The sequence below is a fragment of the Vicugna pacos genome, chromosome 5, assembly GCF_048564905.1.
Source record: "Vicugna pacos chromosome 5, VicPac4, whole genome shotgun sequence".
Taxonomy (NCBI): Eukaryota; Metazoa; Chordata; class Mammalia; order Artiodactyla; family Camelidae; genus Vicugna; species Vicugna pacos.
Genome location: NC_132991.1, coordinates 28,921,076 through 28,942,431, shown reverse-complemented (window position 1 = coordinate 28,942,431; position 21,356 = coordinate 28,921,076). Strand labels below are relative to the sequence as shown.

General features: G+C 37.9%; 1 long non-coding RNA gene across 1 annotated transcript; it reads right to left on the bottom strand.

Moving 5' to 3' along the window:
* Positions 1-19,452: 19,452 nt before the first annotated feature.
* On the bottom strand, positions 19,453-21,047 carry LOC140696363 (uncharacterized). The gene is made up of 3 exons (XR_012072579.1): positions 20,739-21,047; positions 19,785-19,919; positions 19,453-19,663 (listed from the first exon to the last, which is right to left on the bottom strand). It is a non-coding gene; the product is annotated as an uncharacterized lncRNA (long non-coding RNA).
* Positions 21,048-21,356: the final 309 nt, after the last annotated feature.

The window sequence follows — 21,356 nt, the reverse complement described above, 5'->3', positions numbered from 1 at the left end:
TTTGCAGTCTTTTCTCAAAGTCTCTGAAATTGTATTGAGACACACACAGGAGTCCTTCCTACTTGATTCTGGGAGATCTGGACTGGCTACTAATTCTGTGGCCCAGAATGCCCAGCAGCCTGTACCACTGAGTTAATGGATGGTCTCACTGTATTTTCATAGTGGTGAGTTCTATTCCTAAGCTTCAAATCTGTTTCTCTTGGAATGTAATTATAGTATTTAATGTTGTTTGCTTGGCATTGAGAAGATAGTCAGTCAATCCCAAACAAATTAACAAAAAATCAGATTTAGAGGGAGGCAGGACAAGAGGGAGCAATGATGACTGCTGGAGAAAAAACTTCATTAAAAGCTTCCTTTCTGATGTCAGTGATCTTTTTTTTACTGGAATTTCTTTATTTCCTTATTACGTTTGGAAATGATTTTGCACTCATTTTCCCATCCCCTTCAAAGATGTATGAGACAGAGTCCCAGACTGCTAGGAAGACTACTGGGAAGACAAATGCTTGAGCAAATAAATTACCATACAGTATTGTATAAACAACAATAGACAGACTTATGATCATACCTGGAGAGTGTGACAAGCTCTGTTAGGGTGGGAGTGGTGAATGGGGTGTGATGTCAGGGTGGCTCTTGATCTGGGTTTTGAGAGCCTAATAAATCCATTATGAAGCGTGGGCATAAAAGGATCATGAAAGACTTGTATGAGCTAAAAAGTCCCATAATTGAAGTGTTGGGTGATAGAAAGTACTGTTAAAATGGATTTGTGTGGCTGGTTAAGTTCTTTCACAGGAGATATGGAACTATTGGTGATCTTTATATGCCACATGTTTGTATAAAAACTGATCCAAATGGTACTTGAATGATTTTATTGTCTTGATAATTATAATATAATTTAGTAAGACATGTATATATAATTAAAAATACATACATATAATTATACAAAATGTACATTTTCACGACCATAATTAGATTCTTTTTCTCCTAGTCATTTTTTTTTCAGACTGCTGTTTAGATCTTCATAAAAGTGCAATATCTTGTATACTTAAATCTCCATTGAAGCACCGTAGTTTGCAGCAAAGAAAGGTCTTTGAGTTGCCCTAGATTCCTTAAACCTGTGTCTAGAGATTATAACTTCCTCAGTGAACGTAAAACATATATGCTCAAGTAATTAAGGATACTTATGGGGTTAAAACGTGCCTGAAGTTCCCAAACAAATTTGTAAGTACTTTTCCAGAAAACTTTCTTAGGCAAGTGCCTAAGAAAGGTTATGCCAGTTCTCAACACAGCAGTGACTTGCACCACTGAATTCAGAATACTTGATGACTACCTTTCCTTAGCACATAGATTTGATTCTTTGTTTCTTTGGTTTTGTTTCTTTATGCTGAAAATATGTTGTTAAACTTGTGGCTTGGAGATGTGGTGATTTAATAAATGATGGAAATAAGAGTTTTAATTTCCCTGGTTAGGATTTCTCACCATTGCTTGACGTAGCTGTTACTAGATTTAGGGTGTTTTCCTGTAGGGGTTTGATTTTGGTTTGTTCTCAATGATCTAGGCCCAGTAGTGGTCTGTATAGATGATTGATAGGTATAGCAAACTTATTTTACTTGGCAGATGTCATGGTTCTGGTCCATGGCAGGAAGTGACTCTGGTCCTTGGGCCAGCCCATGCATGAAGGACTTATTCCCTTCAGTTAGTTTTCTAGCTTCATTGTCTATAACTTTTCTTCACAAATCTACCAGGCCCTTTCCTTTCTTTAACCTTTTACTCCCTCTACTTAGTGGAGAAGGAAGAGATGTAGAAACTGATACTTGGGGGACCAATGAAAGAAAATGCTGATATTCTGGCTACAGCTATTGTTGTCAGTAATGAAGTCCTTTATCTCTGATCCAGGAGAAACTTAAAACAACTTCTGAGCAAATCTGGGGCTTCTTACTCAGCGTTGATTACCTGAGGGTCAGAGGCTGGCTGTGACTTTCTTCATCATTAACATAAGGCCGTTTAGTTCTCTGCTAGACATCTGTGGGTTTGAGTTTTAGTGCAAGGATAAGTCTGAGAACCCAGGACAGGGATAAGTGATTGCTGTCACACTAACAGGTAAAATCAGCTGACACTTCAAAAGAATTGTTATTAATCATTGTTATTGTTATTTTTGAAAGATTTCAAATGCCTAAGAACACTATAATTAGGTTTATGTGTATGTCTGTGTGTGTGGCTTGCACTTAATACACAGGCATTTTTGCTGCAAGGAAGTATTTAGTTCATATACCACATTCTGGGCATCTGAAACCATGGCAACCATGATTTCTGATCATTTGTAAGCAATTTAATTTGGGTTAAACATTTAGAGGCATTATTTTGCCGGTTATTTCTGGAAATAAGAAAAAAACCCCCTTTTCAACAGGCATAAATTTTAATTTTATTTTAGTGCTTTTCCTCTGAACCATTGTCTTCCTTTTTTTTTCAGGTTCCAGGGGTAGAAAGTGATTTATATCTATAAGGCTATCAGTATGCTCATGTACCATTTACTTAGTTTTTGAAATTGGGCTCAAAGAATTCAGTGCAGGACAGAGAAGGTATTATCCTTTAAAGAAAGTCATAAAGCCCCTTTCTCATTTTTCTCTAAGTTAACACCATGAGGGTGTTCAAGTAATTTTAAATCCTAAAATGCAAACTGAGGTAAAGAAAGACAATTACTGGTGTTTTATGTGTGTGTCAGGGAGTAGAATGGTATGATTGTTTTTAAAGCTATTAATTATAAAAGGAAAATGCATCTAATTTCTAACAAACATTCTTTTTATCCAATCTCACGGTAGCTTTGCCTTGTACATTAGCTGAATCCTCTATAGATTATGAAGATTGTTACCGCAAAATAACAGGCTGAGTTTTAAGCCTAAAAGCTCAGTAACTAATGTTTTTCACAATTGGAATTTAGAAGCTTCCATTCAGAATGACTCAAGATAAATTCTCCACATTTGTCAAAATTGGTGGATATATATGGAAATTTTTCTTCTATCCAACTGGAGGAAGACAGTTTTAGTTTTGTTTTCTCTCGTAGTCAGTGGGTGAGGGAGTGCTAAAACGTCTTGTTGATAAAATATTTATGAGGCAGTATTTTCAAAGTTATAATTGTGATGGTAAATACATTTATGCAAAATTAAATGAGGCCAAGTGGGAGTGTAGTTAAATATCTTAGAAATTTCGGCAAGTTACAATGGAGATTAAGGTTCCGAGTCATTTAAAAATAGAATTCAGTAATTTATTGTCTTTCAGCCCTTTTGTAATTGTAATTAGGGTACCATACATGTAATACAAATATTAAGATTATTTGTGCAGGTATTTGCTTGGCTTGCCATTATCTATACATCTTCTTTTTCTTTGTTCAGACCACATGCTTGACTAAATGTTACCATTTGCACTTTAATATGTAAACTGGGGTTTGTTAGTGGCAGGAATATTTTTATAAATAAATTAAAAGAAGTTTAAAAATGTTTAATTTCTATATGTAAAGATCTGTTGGCAAAGCACTCCTCAACAGTGCTTTGGTACTGTGATATTAAGAAATTAGGTAGACAGTTCAAGGAGTTTTGGGATCTCTTAGACAATCCTCAATGGGATTGAGGCCCTTCCAAGCAAATTCTACTAAGAATCAAGGTTTGCTTTCTTTGGTTTCCAGGTCATCCCCTACATTGTAATAGAAGCCCATAGACCTTAAATATGAAGTTGGCTGGTACAAACTGCTTAAAAAAATTCACTTTGATTTTTGAAGCAAGACTGTATTATGGGGCTTTTAACTGTGCATTTAAAAATGTTGCCTGGATACTCCCGATAAGTCAGACTAAACTCAGCTGCCTTATTGCAAGAGGGCCTGAAGTTTTCTCTCTGAGCTGCGTTAGAAAGTACAACGCATAACTGACCAGATGCCTTGCATCTGCTGGCTCCTGCTGATGGAAATATTTCTTTTGCCTGGACTGATGATAAAGAATCCAGTTTCCTAGGACTTGTGGCCACCAAGCTGCACCTCCTTCTCCAACTTGACTTCTCAACCGTTGTGATGTCCTGTTTGGAGTGCTGAGAAAGATTTATCCTCCTTTCTCAGCTAGAGGTACTCCCTTGCCTTCCCACTGGATTTGAGAAGTTGGGAGGAGACATTAAACCCTGCTTGTCCTTTTACCATGTTCTGTAAGTCTGTGTTGCTGTGTAAAGGTATACTTTCCTAGGTAGAAGAGAGCCTGCCTGCTCTCAGCCTCACCTTGGACCTGGAAAATCAGTCCTAAATCAGGTTAATGCTCTCTGCCGGATATAGTCATTGTGATCTCATCCTATTCATGATCTAATTTCTCAGTCTTCTCAATGGGTCAGCTCTCTTCCTTCTGATTTCTATGTATAAATGACATCAGAAGTTATGTAAATGATTACAAATTAGATGGGAAATATCAAAGCTCTATATCTTTAATAGAATTTAATTCCTTAAATTAGATTAAATTCCTTGAGCCACCATTCTCACTTGGCAGTGGAAAACAATCTTGTCACATTCATTTATTCTTTTCAACTAGATTTTAAATCTTTTTTTTGTATATTCAGTCAAATATACATGTTACTGTCCCTTCATGTAGCTGTTCACAGCTCTCTCTCCCCATCTTCTCTTTTCCCAACTCACAGTCCTGCTTCTATTTCACTGGGCTCAAGATTCCATCACCTGACAGTGGAAGGAAGAGAGGGAATTTATGGAGATGGTGTACGGTGAGACATATTAGGCTGTCCATTCCCTTGATCTCATTTCTTACCTAGATGCTAATGCTGTTGATGTCCATGGTTGACTCTGGAGACATGAATGACATCCAACATTGACTCATTTGTGTGTTATATTAGATGATCTTCAGTGTTCAACTGATGCCCTTTACAGCATATTGTAAGGGATCCTATTGAGGCAACATTGCTTCCCCTCCTCTCCTGTTACATTTTATTCTTTCTTTTAGTGGACCTCATCTGGGGCTGGCAGGCTAGATCATCTCACCGGATACTTTCAAGTACCTACTCTAAGTTCACAAGAAGCCTAGAAATCTCCACTCTGCCATACTTGCTGCCTAGGAAACCAGAGGTGATGATGACCTAACCCTACCTAACTTTCCCTCTGATTTCTCTCTGCTGATCCTTTTCCCATGCCCTGTCAGGCATAGTACTGGGTCTGTTGCTCACCAAAGATGTGGTTAGCAATTCTTTCTATCCCAAATCACCCTCATGCTCTGGGAAGATTCTCTCTGGCACCTACTCTTCTCTTGGGATTACAGTAAAAAGTGGGGAGGGGTTATCCCAAACATGGGGTTTTTGGTCTTTTATTTTTAAATGATGGTTCTGGGTCTTGAACCCAGGACCGTGTGCATACTAAGCATGTACTCTACCACTGAGCTGTACCCTTCCCCAACATGGTTTTCACTCTTTTTCTTCAGTGTTGTTTCCCAGCTTGTTTTATGTTATGTCTTCTGAAAGAACAAATTTTCATGTCCACTCCCCAACTGTTTTTATCTTTTTGCTAACTAGGTGTGCATCAAATCGTTTGTAATTTAAGTCTTTGTGTGTGTGTGTGTGTGGGGGGGTGTTTGTTTGAAAGTGCAGAGTTTTTGCAGGCAGAAGGGAAAACCTGACTTGTTTTTTCTTGCCTAATTACTGCTTTGGCTTTCTGAATAATGCAGTAGAGTGGATGTGTTAAGTATCAGAGAAGAAATCAGAACTCTAGAGGTCCAAAATTTGGTCTTCCTAGATTTTTTACAACATTATATTGTGAGCTTAAAGTAGCAATATTGAACCAAGATAAAAGTAAAAGCTTTCAGGTAGTCATGGTTAGGTTTATGTTTTGATTTGTTTTCCTAAATAAAAATGCAAACATCTCCACTAGTGGCAATTGTTGGTATTAAAGTTGGGAAAGCAAATGGGGTGTGGACTCAGGATAAGCATTAGACAGGTCAAAGTCAGAACAAGATTGAGAATGTCTTATTGAAAATTATGTTATTTCTAAGTCCAGTGAGTTCCTATAACATCATTGACATTGAAGAAGATTATCACAACTCCCTCTCTGAACTTGAATATCACGCAATAGTCTTTCCTACCTGGGATGAACTTGGTAAGCTATGTGCATCTGTGCTTTTCTTTCCAAGAATGGAAATTATACTTATTTTACAACTGCATAGAATTTAGCGTAATTGATAATGCTAAACTGCTTTAAAATTTTGCTCTGCAAAAATGATTTCATTCTATCTCAGAAAAAAATGAGCAAAAAATTTCCTCAGGCTTCAAAGTATTGAATAAACAGAGTTCTTTTTTTGAGGAGGGTACTTAGGTTTATTTATTTATTTATTTTATATGGAGGTACTAGGGATTGAATCCTGCATGCATTCTGCCACTGAGCTATACCCTCCCCCACTAAACAGAGTTCTTAATGGACTGTCTACACATATCAAGAGTCAGAAGTGGGTTTCTTTTAGTGAAAGGATGTGTCAGACCAACAGGGCCGACATCAGTAGATTAGGTAGACCTTCTAGGAAGATCCAACAAAGATGATTGCAATATTAGGAGATCTAACAAGAGACAGATGTGCAGGTGGAATGAAAGAGGATGAAAGCATGAAGCCCTGGTGGCGCTTGGATCTTGGAAACCAGAGATGGTGGAACAGAGGTAGAGTCTACTGTCAAAAGGGCCTGCCTGGCATGCCAGGGCCAGTGGGAGAGGCAAGCCCAGCAGGACTCACAGGTAGAAACAAAATGTTTGTTAGAAGCATGAAGAAAGTGAGAAGTAAAGGGGACAGAATCCAAACGTGAAATTCAGTAACAGTGATGGCCATGAGAAGCAATGAAGATCATGAGGTCAAAACTTAGGATTCTAACTCAAAACTTTCTGGGACAGAGACCAGATATGGTTCTAGTGTGATGGAGATAAATTGGTTCATGTGGCTAAAGCAAGTAATGTGGGCAAGGTATTCCAAGACTCAGATCTTTAGAATATTACACACACACACGACTGAAAAATTACAGAGCAAAATGTTCACAAAATCTCTCTTAGAAGGAGAAGGAAAATATAGGTGATTTCATTTTCTTTTTCTTTTTGCTTGTGTATGCTTTCTGAATTGTCTACAATGAACATGTATTATAAAAAAAATATAAAAATGGTCTGTAAAAAAATCTACCCAAATAAACTCTATTGTATTTGCAGATAGTTGGAGAATTTGGTATTTTGCATGGGAACCGGGTGGCTGAGCCTGCCTAGAGGGGACCAAATTATCACAGGACACAACAAATTCTGTTGAAATTGACTTTATTTCCATATTTTATCATTTGCCTTTTATCTTCTGGTGGAAACCTCTTGATCAACTGATAGAACAGTTACTCTCTTCGGTAACAGCCATTTAGGCTGGATCTGTGTGGGACCAAATGAAATAAGAGTTGGAAATTGTTGAGCTGAGATGATTAATTGGAAAAACTCGAACTGAGTAAATTACTATTGGACCCCAGTCCATGTACCCAGCTGGATACTTTTTATTGGCCGATTGAGCTTATAGTGGGATAATGGAATAAAAAGAATGTTGGGCTTTATTTTTTAGTACATTTTGCAAATGAGAAAAGCCTTAGGCAAAATTTCTTTTGTTCTTAATGCCAAAATATTTCACCATTAACCCAGCATAAGATGTATTAGATAATAATTTTTTAAAAACACTGGACCAATAAACCTCATAAAATTTAAAAATGTTTCCTGTCCTAAGTATTTTCATTAACCCCAATGATGTAATTGGAGCCAAAGATATCAATAATGAAAAGATAAACAAGTTCTATTCTAGTTAAAGCTTTTATTTATGCTTCAGGAATTGGGTTTTGAGAAAATAAATATTTGGTTACATGAATGAAATTGAATATTCAAATTTATTACACACATATACATATCTATTGTAATTTTCTGGTTCCGTGGCAAAGTTTAAATAGCAGTCATGATTTTTAACCTATAGTTTGTGTGCATCCCTGAATTTTGGAAAGCCACAGTGGCTTTAGGACAAAAATAGGATGGTTTGGCTATAGACTGGATGTTAGATAACTTACATGCTGTGTCTTTAATTAATGCAAGACCAGAAATGTTTAGCAAAGGATAACAAATGGGTCGTTGTCAGGTTCAGTAGGTTCGTATCACCCTTACCCATGGCTTGGGTGGATAAAGATCACAAAGGAGCCAGTAGGGAATATAATGATGCTAAATGGACCCTAAATGTGCTATTCCTCACATAAGCACCAATTGAGGTTGTAATATGGAATTTATCAGGCCTCTGCTAATTGCAAATCCTTTCTACTCTTTGCTAGAATGACATAATGGACCTTGTTTAATATTGCCATTAACATACTGTGAGTCCCATGATTACTCCCATGCACAAATGGTCTCAAGTGAGTAGTGACCCCTAGGTGGGCAATGGATGTGCCTGTTTTTTGATTTGACTATTTGCTCTGTCATTAAGGTTTTGGATGAAATCATTCAAGCTGAAGGGAATTTGGTTATTGGAGGACAGGTCTGGGATAATTAGGCCAAAGCAGCAGCTTTCGTTTAGTGTTTTCCCATCCTTTATGCTCCGCTTAACAGACATATCTCTGATGACACCAGCCAAGGGGTACAGATGTGTCATCTTGTCTTAGTTTCTAGATCCTACTGGTTGTCCCACATATTCCCCCAGGCTTTCTTGCTTTCAGATGATAGCAGTGAGACTGCCTTAGTCACCCCTCTTTTATGGATGTCCTTGGGGTCACTGAGCCCAGCTATCCCCTGTCCAATGCAGTCTTGGCTGCGCTGTTTCACTATCACTGCACTATTGGTACTGGCACACTGTCTGGGCTGTGGTGTCTGTGCCTGGCACAGAACTTGTGGCATTGGGATGGCTTACCTAAACTTCCATTCCAAAGTGAGGTGCCCTTTCCTTTTCTCTTTCTTTGCAGGGAGTTAAGCTTCTCAGGCCTTAGGTTCCAGGTTACATGAAATCCCACCAGGGCCCTGGGACTTTTCTGTGTGATTTAAAATTTTATGTTCTAAGCAACTGGTGGAACCTAAACAAGCTTGTCTTCATGCCTTTTCTGTGGCCCCTGCAATGGTCCACTCAGAATCAGCAATCAGATTTCTTAACCACTGAACCCAGAGTTGGAAAGAGATGCCCACAACAGCTTCTTGTGAGCTGCTCTGAGCTGGCCCCAGCTCACTATAGTCTATGGATATCTCTCACTTTGTGCTTTGTTCTTAATTATAATCAGAAGGAAAGTTAAAATTCAGTGGAGTAAACAGTACAGAGGTGTACCTTGCTTAGTGCAATAGAAATGGCCCTGAAGGTTGCACCTGAGTAGAATTTTTATTAATCATAAGGGAGGTCATTATTTCAGAGAAGACAGAAAAGAGCTTAGTAAAGCAAAGATTCCACTTTTGCAAAATAAACCATGCCTCCTGATTTATCTGATTTATATGTTTGGATTTAATGTTTCAGATTTTCTATAAAGTAATATATGCCTATAAAACAAAAAAAAAAAACCTTAACAGTTCTGCAAAGGGCTGGGGCTTGAGCGGGAATCTGTCATGATTTTCTGTATTTAGGTTTCCTCTTTACCTTCAGTTGAAGAAGTGACTGGTCTCTTTGGCAGGTTTTGGCAGGCTCCTAGGAGTCACCTGCAAGGACGAATCATCTGAGGGCGAATCTGCATATTTTAGACTTCCTATTTTTCCGCATACTTTCTCTGTTCCTTTGAACAGAGGCATGAGAAAGCAGGAAAGCTGGATTTTGGTGCTGGTTCTTCCTTAGATGGCTGCATGATTTGAACAAATCAGTTGGCTTCTCTGGATCTCCTTTTTTCTAATCAGTAAAATGAGAAGAGTAGGCTTCATGATTGCTAAATTCTCATCTGGCTGTGCAATTTTAAAAAACAAAAATAAATGTTAGAGTCTGTCTTTGAAAACAATACCAAAGCATGAATTTCTCTGTTCACATTCAAATTCTGATCACCGAGGACATGTGTGTTACGCTTTTCTGAAGGCAAAACAACACAGAACTTTTGGGAACCTTACATATTTAATAGAGCTAAACGATTCATGTAGTGGCAAACTGCATTCTTGAGTAATGGTGGAATATATTTTCTCAGGTGAGAGCTTAAATTCAGTTCTACTGAGGCTTAATTAAGGAATGCTGTCTGTCGTCATGAGCAATTCTGTGGAATAAAATCACTGAAAATATAGAAATGCCCCAGAAAGCAATGCTGGTCTTTGGCATTTGAGGCATAATCAGGTTTAGTTAGTTTGGGTTTTTAAGCTTGAAGGAGAGTCAAAGCTCTGTCGGATGGACTAGGAGTGAATCCCAGTGGCCTTGGCCTGTTGCAAAGAGCCAGGGAAGTTTATTTTGTGTCTGGGCTGTTGGATGAGTTCCCGAAACCAATTTTCTGCTGGAAACGGTGTGTATCCTTCTGGCAACAAGCTGCTTGAGCAACGAGCTGTCACATTTCAATGCAGAAGCCTTTGTTTCGCGATGAGATAATTTTAGTTCTTATTCTATCAGGAGTCTATTTGGAAATTCAGCATCAATGCATTTGGAGTACACTGGGCTCTTCACAGGGGAGCTAAGGTCCGGGGAAAATCATAGCGTACATTTTTCTTATTTTCTCATTTTCCTCTCCTTCTGCGTGCCATGTTTTGCTACAGGATACAGAAGCAACCTTGAGAGGTGGTTCCCAAAGCACCGTATGTGTGGAGTGGACGGAAGTACATACACAGCAGCATCCACTCCTCGCCTCAACAATGGAGGTCAGAGAGCAACTTAGAAGTGGAAGCTGTGTGTATGCATTGCTGGGGTTTTGTTGGCACCCACTGGCATTTGCACTTGATAAGCTTTATCAGCTTTCTCAGGTTTAAACATCTATGATACTAAGATAAAACTGGAAGTATGCTTAAGGGTGTGCTCAGATTCAAGTTGCTCACAGGTCTATGAGGTCAGACCATCCAATTCCTGTTTATCGTTAATTTTTGTAATTGTCCATTAATTGTCCATTTGTTCTATATATTATCAGAATGGTATTCAAGCAGATTTTCCTTGTGATTCTCATTTTTTGTGATTCTCAATTTCTTATGTAAGGAAAAACTGACATGAGAAAATTGCACTTTTTTTAAGGTGGCCTAGGTGCATGTTTTCTAACATAGAGCTTTGTGTATAATGTAACCTGAACAGAATATTGATAATTTCCTTTCTTTCCATGAAATTCCTTTTCACTTATTTTTATTTATGTATCAACAGAGACCACACCGCAGCTTTTCCTTTACATTTCCTTATATTCGCTCTTTCAATAACCCTTTTGAATTCAACAGAGCATGTAATTATTGCACCATATAGAAACAGTTGGGGGAAACAAATGGCATAGTGCAAAAGGTGTAATTTGTGGAGGTAAGTCATCCAGAAAAACATGGAAAGAATGTTCAGTTTATTTTAAATAACTTAATACATGGCCTTTTTTTCCCTTTCAGTTGTGCACATTAAATTCTTTGTGTGACACATGAAAAATTATTAAACATATGCCCATATAAAAATCTAGCAAAAGTTGCTGTAAAAATTAAAATATTCTGATTTAAATGACAGTAGAAAACCAGCAGAGTTTGAGGCTTATTTCCTTGGTTCAGATGTGACTGTAACTAGAGTCAAGACCTTTTCATGTGTCAGCAGCTCAAATAACTTAATGTTCTTCAATCTTAGAAAGGTGCAAAGGTGAGATTCCAGCCTTATAGAGCACTAGTGTGAAGTGTGTGTGTGTGTACGTGCATGTGTATAGTGGTAGAATGGAAGTACTACTGACATTTTAATGTTAATTCTCCCTGAAAACCAGATGCATAGACTGTAAGACTGTAGTAGTATAAAAATAATGTACTCACACTGTCATACTCATCACATATGTTTGTGTATATGTATACATATATATGTATGCCTACCTTATAAATGTATGAATACTACACCAACATATTTAATCTTGGCATTAGGATTTTCAAAATAAGCAGAAGTAGGGTACAGTATATGGGGAAACATTGTTTTGAAGTGTTTATTTCAATATTTAGGTTATTTGGCTTCTATTAAATCTCCATGCTTGGCTGTGAATGTCTCTCACCTTTTAGCTCAACAGATCTAACACTGGATTCAATAGGATCATCTAAGGAACTTATAAAAAAAATTCCACTGCCCAGACTTCATCTCTGGAGGTTCTGATTTCACTGGTCTGGGAATGGGCCTGGGCATTGGTAATTTTTAAAAGCTCCCTTCAGAAATCTAAGGTCCAGTTAGGGTTGACAGCTGCTGTGTTAGCTATGTGTGGATGAGCAATCGCTGGCAATATCTAACAACAAGCACATGGTGATCAAGGCTTTGCTGGGATCTTTCCTGCTTCCTCGTGACTATCTATTGCTGAAACTCAGGTGGATGGGGTCTGCATAAGGGCGCCATTTATAGCTTCAGATAAAAAGAACCAGGGAAGGTGAAGTAATGTAAATGACTCAGGACAGGTTAAAAGTGAGGTGACTTACCCAAGAGTGCAAGCTGAGGGGGAGTCAGGACTTGAACCAAGGCCTTCCAGAGTGATGTGGTTGTGAGTGGAGGCTCTGGAGTTAGCTAGCTGCTGGCTAGGTGTGTTGCTCCTGCATTAACTTACTGGCTGAGTGATGATGGGCATGCCATTTATTTGTCAGCCTCATAGGTACTTTGGAACTCCTCAGTTGCTGAGCCAGTTATATTTGGGGAAGAAAAATGTAGCATCAGTCACAGTCTCATGTGACAGTTCTTATCCTCTTTTGACCGAAGTTTTCATACCTACAAAATGGAGATTATTACTATTATGCCTACTTTATAGGTTGAAAGGTTGAGAGAATTAAATGATGTAATAAATGTAAAACCACTTGTGACAGTACCTTACACATAGAATGAGTACAGTACCTTACTCAGATTGTGTTTATAAACTTCAATTTTAAATTTTTTCTCATGATTTGGAATCTTTTCACTCCTAGGAGTGAATCGGATTCTTCACCTCAGCACTTACCTGACTCATAGATTATTCTTCCATTTTCTTTGATAACAGTTCTTTGGATTGCTTCAGCTGCCTTTTCTTCTAAGCCAACTAGAGATGTAGAAGAACATTTCTTACTGCTTACTTTTCCTTATGTACTAGAAATAAAAAACAGGCTAACTGTAAGTAGAATTAAAATAAATGTATGTAAATGTTTTGAAAATGCAGTTCTCTCTGTAATAATATCAATATTATATGGTGCTTACTATGTGCCAGGTATAATTTTAAATGTTTTACATAAAATATTTAGAAACTCTTTTTATTGTGGAAAATTCCAAACACAAAGAGTAGTACCTGTGTATGTAAAGTATGTGAACCTCCACATACTCATATTTCATTTTTAAGTATTATTCCCTCGTGGTCAGTTTTGTTTTGTTCAGAGACCCCCTCCAATCCCAACTATCTTAATCTCATAAACAGTTTTCTCTAACTAGTTCAGTATGCAACTCGAAAAGACAAAGACCTTTTTAAAAAGATTCTCACAATACCAGTATCACACATAAATGTAACTGTTATAAAAAAATCTTATATGTTAAGTAGTGTTATCCCCATTTTACAGAAGAAACCGAGGCACAGACAAGTTAAGTAACTTGCCCAAGGCCACACAACTAGTAAGTGACAGAGATGGAATCTGAAACCATGTGGGCTGGCTACGTCTATGTTCTTAACCACTTTGACATACCAACTACTCTAATGAAAAAATGCTATTGTCAACAAAAATTAGTCAGTCGATCTAAGAAAGAAATGGAAAATTTTATTCAAGCCCATTTGAGGATTTTACCTGGGAGCAGTATCTCAGAAAGCTCTGAGAACTGTTCCATCCGTTAGAAGTCAAGGCACAGTTATCTAAGTTTTTTTTTTTTTGAGACAGAAGGCTGAACATAAATGTCATATTACTGACAGTTTACACAATCCAGATCTAAGCATCACTGTGGCCCCCTTTCAAGATCAAGAAGGAATTATCTTTAAGGAGTTGTTTTGTTGATGCTTGGAGAACATTGCTTTTGTGGTTGAGCAGGTATTTCTGTGGATAGGGGAGGCTGGTTGATGCATAATGCAGATACACAATGCGCAGTGTGCGGAGAGAGGTCAGAGGGCAGAGAAAATTTTTTTCTGTTAAAATTTTTCTTGTCTTGCCATAAAATGTGAATTGTATTTCACACTTAAACAATAATTTCTTCTCAATGCACGTGAAGTTCCAGCTTTTGGTACTCTTAGTATCCTGATTAGATGGGTGTCCTGTTGGGTACTGAGAGCCGATGTTACTCTCTGCAGTTGCATGGACTTAGGTTTCAGACAGACCTGAGTTTGCATCCTGGCTCCATCACTTATTAGCCACGTGACTTTGTACCTGTTGCTTCTCTGTAAAGCACAGTTCCTTCATTTGTTATTCGATGTCATCACAATACCTGCCTCATGGAGTAGTTGTGAATCAATGTATACAGAATGCTTTGTACCATGCCTCACACATATGGGTACTTATGCACTGTAATATGGGTACATAAATTAGGCAGCTAAGTGTTTTTAGGAAGACAGGTGTTTATTTCCAAATGTTTGGGGGTATTTGAGTAGTATTTAAGTGCCAACATTCAGAAGTATAGTTTTTTTATTTTTTGGCTGCTGAAAGGACACAGGGTACTTGATTAGATTGATTCTCCCGACTTGACTGGTTAGGTGGCAGGCCCTTTGAATGGTCAGGAAATGCTTTGATGAAGACTTAGTGCAACTGATTTAGAAATGCCTTCTAATTTACAACTGGGAAGCTGCCAGCTTGCTAAATAGAAATAAACGTTATAATATATTAGCTCTTAAGAGCAAAGGAGCAGCATTTTCAAGGAATGATGTCTCTCTCTTTGAGCTGCTTCAAAGTCATTTGTCAACATCCATCCTAAGAATATGGTGAAATTCTCACAAAACACGTATGTGTATCTTTTGTTGCCTGGCTTCTTCCACTTCAGCTGGAAGGCACACTGTGAACAATAGGATGGAGTGTGAAGAATGTTAAGACCTGGGGAATGTAAGAGTGTGTGTGTGTATGTGTGTTTGTGTGCACCCTCTTAAATTAAATATAAAGTATTTCTTAAACACTTACTCTTCTGGAATTTATGTGCATTCCTATATACCATTGATTTAAATAATCAAGGGTTGATCACACAAAATATTTTATGGTATTTTTCCTTTGCTCTGTAACATCTGATATTCAGAAACTGTACCCCATTTCAGATCTTCTTTATTTTTTCCTCATTCATATTGGTTCTTCCCAGGATTTATATTGAACAATTTTACCTAGTCAAAGAAGAATCATGCTCTCCCAATATTACACTTAATTGTGTGCCCTATTACTTCTAACCCATGTGATTTATGTACCTTGCACATTTTGTCAACAATGCCATTCCTTTTAGTATTCCCACTAGGTAAGAACATTACCTTGCTCTCTCTCCTTTCTCTGCTTTGTTAGGTAAAAATGAAAAGGTTATTTTGATTTACAAGGAGCAGCTGAGCTTGGCAGTCACCTTCAAGCTATCTTGCACAATGAAGAAAACAAATGCTATTTTCCTCTCTAAATGTTATATTTGAGAATTTTCTTCACATGCCTTTTAACTTCCTGCCCCTTGGTTTGGAATTCCTCCCTACCCATGGAAAGTGAAAATTGTTGAGCATGCTGATTCTTGTAAATGCTCATGTGAAACCAAGGTTCTTGCCTCCAGCAGTGTCTATATAGGGGAAATTAGCTTGCTTGCTTTTCCTATAGTTATGTCAAAGTAATAACTCATGGTGTCTGATCAAATACTTGGCAGGACTTAGATGACATGCTAGCCTGTTAGAATTTTGCATTAACAATTTCTGAATGAAATAAAAACTCCAAATTCTATTTTTCTTTTTAGTTCAGGGAATTCAATGCTGGGTATACAATCAGAAAATTGGAAATGGTTTGTCACTTGGATGAGTTTGCTTTTGCTTCATTTTATCTGTCTGTCTGTCTGTCTGTCTGTCTATCATCCATCTACCTACTGTTTATAGGTATTTTTTATAATCATCTTTTTGAAGTATACTTTTTATACAACAAAATGTGGCAATTTTAAATAGAATTTGTTGACAAATGTGTATATTCAGGTAACCACTACCCTGAGTTAAAGAACATTTCTGTCTCCCCCAGTCTTTCCTTATGCCCCTTCCAAGAACACCCTTCAGAAACTATCATTCTTAGATGAAGACACATCATCAAAACCTGGTTGTAACTGTGTGGCTAAGGCTGGCTTCGCTTTAACAAAGGCAACATTCACTATAATTACTTTATTATAAGTAGAAACATGCAGGCACTAAAAGAGTTCCCACCCTTGACTGACAGCTGAGAAAGGAGGAGGGGAGGAATGGGTGAAAATGAATGTTTGCTGGGCAGCAGTTTATACAATTGCAATCAGCTCAAGATGCTGGCATTGGCTTTCCAAGGATCTGGCTTTCTGTGGCTTTAGTAAAAGGGATGAATGATAGTCGACATCTGCAATGGAGGCAGCGAGATGACCCAGAGGAAAAAATGTCAGACGTGGTAGAGGTCAGAGAGCCTTGCTGAATTGTTATTCAACAAATGCAGGTGTGGTAATTGTCATTCAACAAATGTAGGTTTGATGCAGAGGCCAAAGGCAGCTGCCAGAGAGTAAGAAGATGTCAGAGCTACGTGTTCAAGAATAGAGAGTATACAGAGTGTGTACAGAGTATTCTGGTCAAGGTGTAGTAATCCTTTATTAGATCAAACAATTATGCCTGGACAAGACAGGGGTGGGATTTTACAGTGGTTGACGTAGTGGGTGAGAGGGTGAGACAATGGTGAAGAGGCTGGTGATTCCAATTAAACAGGGTTTATTTTTGATGAAATAGGTCTGAATTCTTTCCTCACCACATCTCTGTGGGCGTTTGATATCGTTCAGACAGCTCTATTATAGGATTTTGATGCCTTCAGTGGCTCAATCAATCATCTGCAGTGAAGTTCGGGTTGTCGTGTTGTAATGTGCTGATGAAGATCGCAGTTAGCACTTTCATTATAAGAATGGTGGGACTGTAGCATGGGAGACAGTAAAGCTATTTCTAATTTAAATTGCCTGCGCACAGTTAGATCTGAAAAGAATAGTTTGGAAGATGGAATAGGATAGAAGCCTCAGTTTTGCCCATACTCCAGGCCTTATTTATTTCTTTTTATTGTATTTATGCAGCATTTAAATTGAAGTGCATGCAACTTGGTCCAAAAGACATCAAACAAGTAAGGACTTCTCTGGATTCAGAGCAGTTCAAACAGAATCACATAAGGAAGTAGGGAGGAGGTGCAGTGGTTACTGTGGTCAAATTTCACGTTCAAGGTCAGAGTAATTTTCCAAAGCAAGAGGATTCGGGTGATGCTAGGACATTGGGCAGGATCTCCAACAGTAGTGGCACATGGTGTTTTCTGTCACCCTGACAAGGATAAATGTCTGAGATTTAGCTGATCCCATGGGCTCTACATGGAATGCCTGAATTTCCCTTTGACTCTGTATTTCACCAGAGTTCAATCAGTTGGTTTTTATGTATAGTGTTCCTCCAACCGCCCCAGAAAGAGTGAGGTGTACTTTACAGTGTACTAAAATAGCCTTTATCCATGCCAGGTGGCTGCTTATTACTATTTAAATATAAATAATTCTTAAATATACCTGCCCTTTTTGTATAGACACGTACTTGAATTACCAACTCTTTGTTGTGTTTTTGTTAATTTGCAGCAAACCAGTGTGTTTGATGGTTATATTCCTCCTATGAACAAGCCTTTTTTTCACTTTTAGTACATGCTAATTCTCCTAAGACTAGAGTCTAATTCATTTCATTGGAGATAGGGTAAGAAAACCCCAGATTTATCAGGATCACAGTATTGTACAGCTTGGGAAGTTTTAGTTACAATTTGTTTCCCCCACCAAAGAATATTTTGATTAAGCAAAAAAGCACATGCAACCTTCCTCTCTAATTCTCCAAATCACCTTTTAAATATAATTCCTCCTCTTCCCCCAGCCTTTGGAGAGACTAATTTTCTTCTTTCTCAATTTTCTTTGTTTTCATTCTTTAAATGTGGCTGGATAACAATGACTTTAACTTTCCATCTTATAGCTAATAAAGACTCTGACCTGTTGTTCCTAATAAAAGAGTTATGAACCATGCCCTGCTAAAATGACTCAACTCCCCCTCCCTCCCTTCACCCGGATAAATTCCCTTGGTGGGTGATAAAATACTGGATTGAAGCGGACACATTTGGTCTCTGTTAAAGCTATTTATGGTGATTTCTCTGCCACAAGCATTATACTTAGGGCAACCAGATGCTCCTCTTTTGGGGTCCATCTCGTAACATATTCTCTCAGTATTCCAAGAACTCCTTTGGGTCCAGCAAATTATTCTCTCTCTGCAAATGCAGTTACATAATGTAGCTCCATCCAGAGAAGCTGTGCATATAGGGGGAAAAAAGGGCACAATAGGAAAGCCACCTTTAATTTTTTCAAAAATGCATTCAACCAAATGTCATTTGCTTTCTCTTTGTTCATATGCTTAGCTCCCTATAGTGAGGGACATTGGAGGTGGGCTGGCGGTTGTCTGGAGGGCATGAATGATCTTCATCCTTGGCTGTTTTGTTTCTGGAAGGATGTAGACTGGACTAGCCATTTAAAGGCTCAGGTAAACAGACATGCATTCCTTACAGTTTACTGTGAGACCTAGTATTCTTAGTCTTTTCTAATGTTGCACTTTTCTCCACTAATCTTCTTGATAATTATTACATCAATTAAAGAAACCTAAAATCAGCTCCCCACAGCACCCCAGGCTTCTCCATGAGCATTAGGCCCTAGTGTTGCTAGGACTGCGTATATATCTGTTTGAAGAAGACATCCCTGAAGATCCATGTATTTTATTTACATTTTTGGAAGATCCAGATGATCTACTCTAATTACAGTTTGTCAGTTGGATATTTGGTGTTTTGTCACCTTCAGTAGGTTTCAGCACCATTCTCCAAGGCCTTTTTTTTTGAGACCACCATTAAGAATAGTAGCACTAAAAAATTACATTTAAAAAAGAAAGTCTCTCTAGGAGCAGGGAAGTTGCAAAGTAATACTCTCCTGAACTCTTTCTTGCTCTGGCTATTGCTGCTTTTCAGATGAACACTTGGTGAAGGTGCTGAGTGCTGTCATATTCCTAGTTTCTTCCTTCCTCAAGAAGGAATCCCTCACTAAAATGACATTCAGTTAAACAAACATTTAAGGAATGTCTGCTGAGTGCAAGATATTGATTCCAGGTTAAATAAAGTATTAAAATAAGCTCCCCCCCTTTTTAAAAAGAATAATAACACTAATAATATTGTTAAAATGGCGTTACTTATTAAAGCATAGATGAGTGCTTCTCTGTAAGCTCCCAGGAATGTCAAAAAGTTGTCTTTATTCCTCCAGATGAGTTGCCTGGGAGCCCAGAAATGGCAGGAAGGCTGTGGTAGACCAGAACCTTCTTCTCTTTGGCCTTGCCATATACTGTTTCTTCAGTTTCACAAGCAAATCACACAGTTGCCAGGTCTAAAAAACAACATTCCCAGAACAGACTATCAGATTCATGGAGGCAAGGTACTTTTCTTCTACTGTTTCAAGAAAATAATTTCCTTTTAGGAGTGATAGTAAAACGAGTACCCGGAATTACCTGGTAACTTTCTTCTCACAAACTGAAAAGTCTAGTCTGTGGAAACATTTAAAAGAGAATAATCTATCTGTTTCCATTTCTTCAGGGGAGAAACCTGGATGGTCCTAAAGTTATTTTGAGTGCCTAGCACAATGCCTGGCAAAAAAAAAAAAAATAGCCATTCAAATATTTGCTGAATCAAAGTTTCTGTATTAAAAATATCTATGAACTGGAAAAACAAAAACAATATTTTAAATATTAAGTTTTGATAGTGGTTGTTGTGGGAAGAAGACAAAATGATTAATGTGGATGCAGGCTCATACATTCAGAATGTTTATATACAGTTTGTGGAGATTTAATATTTATTCCTTTTATGCCATGATTAGATGAAATTCCCTTATTATATATCTTGATCTTTGACTGTTTCCATTGCTTACTTTGGAACTGGCTCTCAGGGTCTAAGTTTAACGTATGTAAACATGCCATATTTAAAAATTGTTTTGGAAGCCCTGATGTAATCTTTTAAAATTCAATTTGCTGAAGTAAAGTCTGCTTTTGGCAAAAAATTCTCCTTGGGAAATAGGATTGTCTTTGTGCAGTTGAGGCATAATTTAAACAAGGTTGTTATAGCATTCAAATTAAATTTGGAAAGTTAAGAGAACAGTCTGAACCTCTAATGTGATAGAAAAATAACCACCGAGTTTGGTGAGATCTTGTTCTCAGAAAATTCGATTCGATTTGATTTAATTCAACTCACTAAACATTTACTTTGTGCCAAACATTGTGCTAAATGCTAGAAATACAGAGATGGGGGAGGGTATAACTCAGTGGTAGAGTGCATGCTTGGCATGCACAAGGACCTGGGTTCAATCCCCAGGACCTCCCCTAGAAATAAATAAACCTAATTACCTCCCCCACAAAAAAAAAAACAAAGAAAAAATAGAAATACAGAGATGATTTAGATATAATTTATACCTTCCAGGAGCTCACAAACTGGTGGGGAGGGTAAATGATTCCTTCAGAATCCAACCTCCATGAGAACAGAACTTTGTTTTGTTCACTCTTGCATTTTCAGTGTCTAGAATAGTTATTGGCACATAATCGTAGTTTGCTCAGGGTGCTGTAACAAAATACCATAGACTAGGTGGCTTAAACAACAAATTGATTTCTCATAGTTCTGGAGGCTGGGAAGTCCAAAATCAAGGCCCCTGCAGGTTCAGTGTCTGGTGCAGGGTCACACACTGGTTTGCAGACAGCTGCCTTCTCACTGTGTGCTCACATGGCTTTTCCTTGATGTATGCTCATGGACAGAAAGAGGGGGCTCTTAGGTTTCTTCTTCTTCTTACAAAGCACTAATGTCATCATAGGGGCTCTACCCTTATGACATCATTTAAACCTAATTACCTCTCAAAGGCCCCCACATCCAAATACCATCACACAGGGAACTAGGATTTCAACATACAAATCTTCACAGGGGATACAAACATTCAATCCATAATGGTAGGTGCTCAGTTAATAACTCGAATAGGAAAGAATGGATGGATTATTATGCTGGAGGAGGATTCTGATTATCATGTACTTGTATGAAAAATG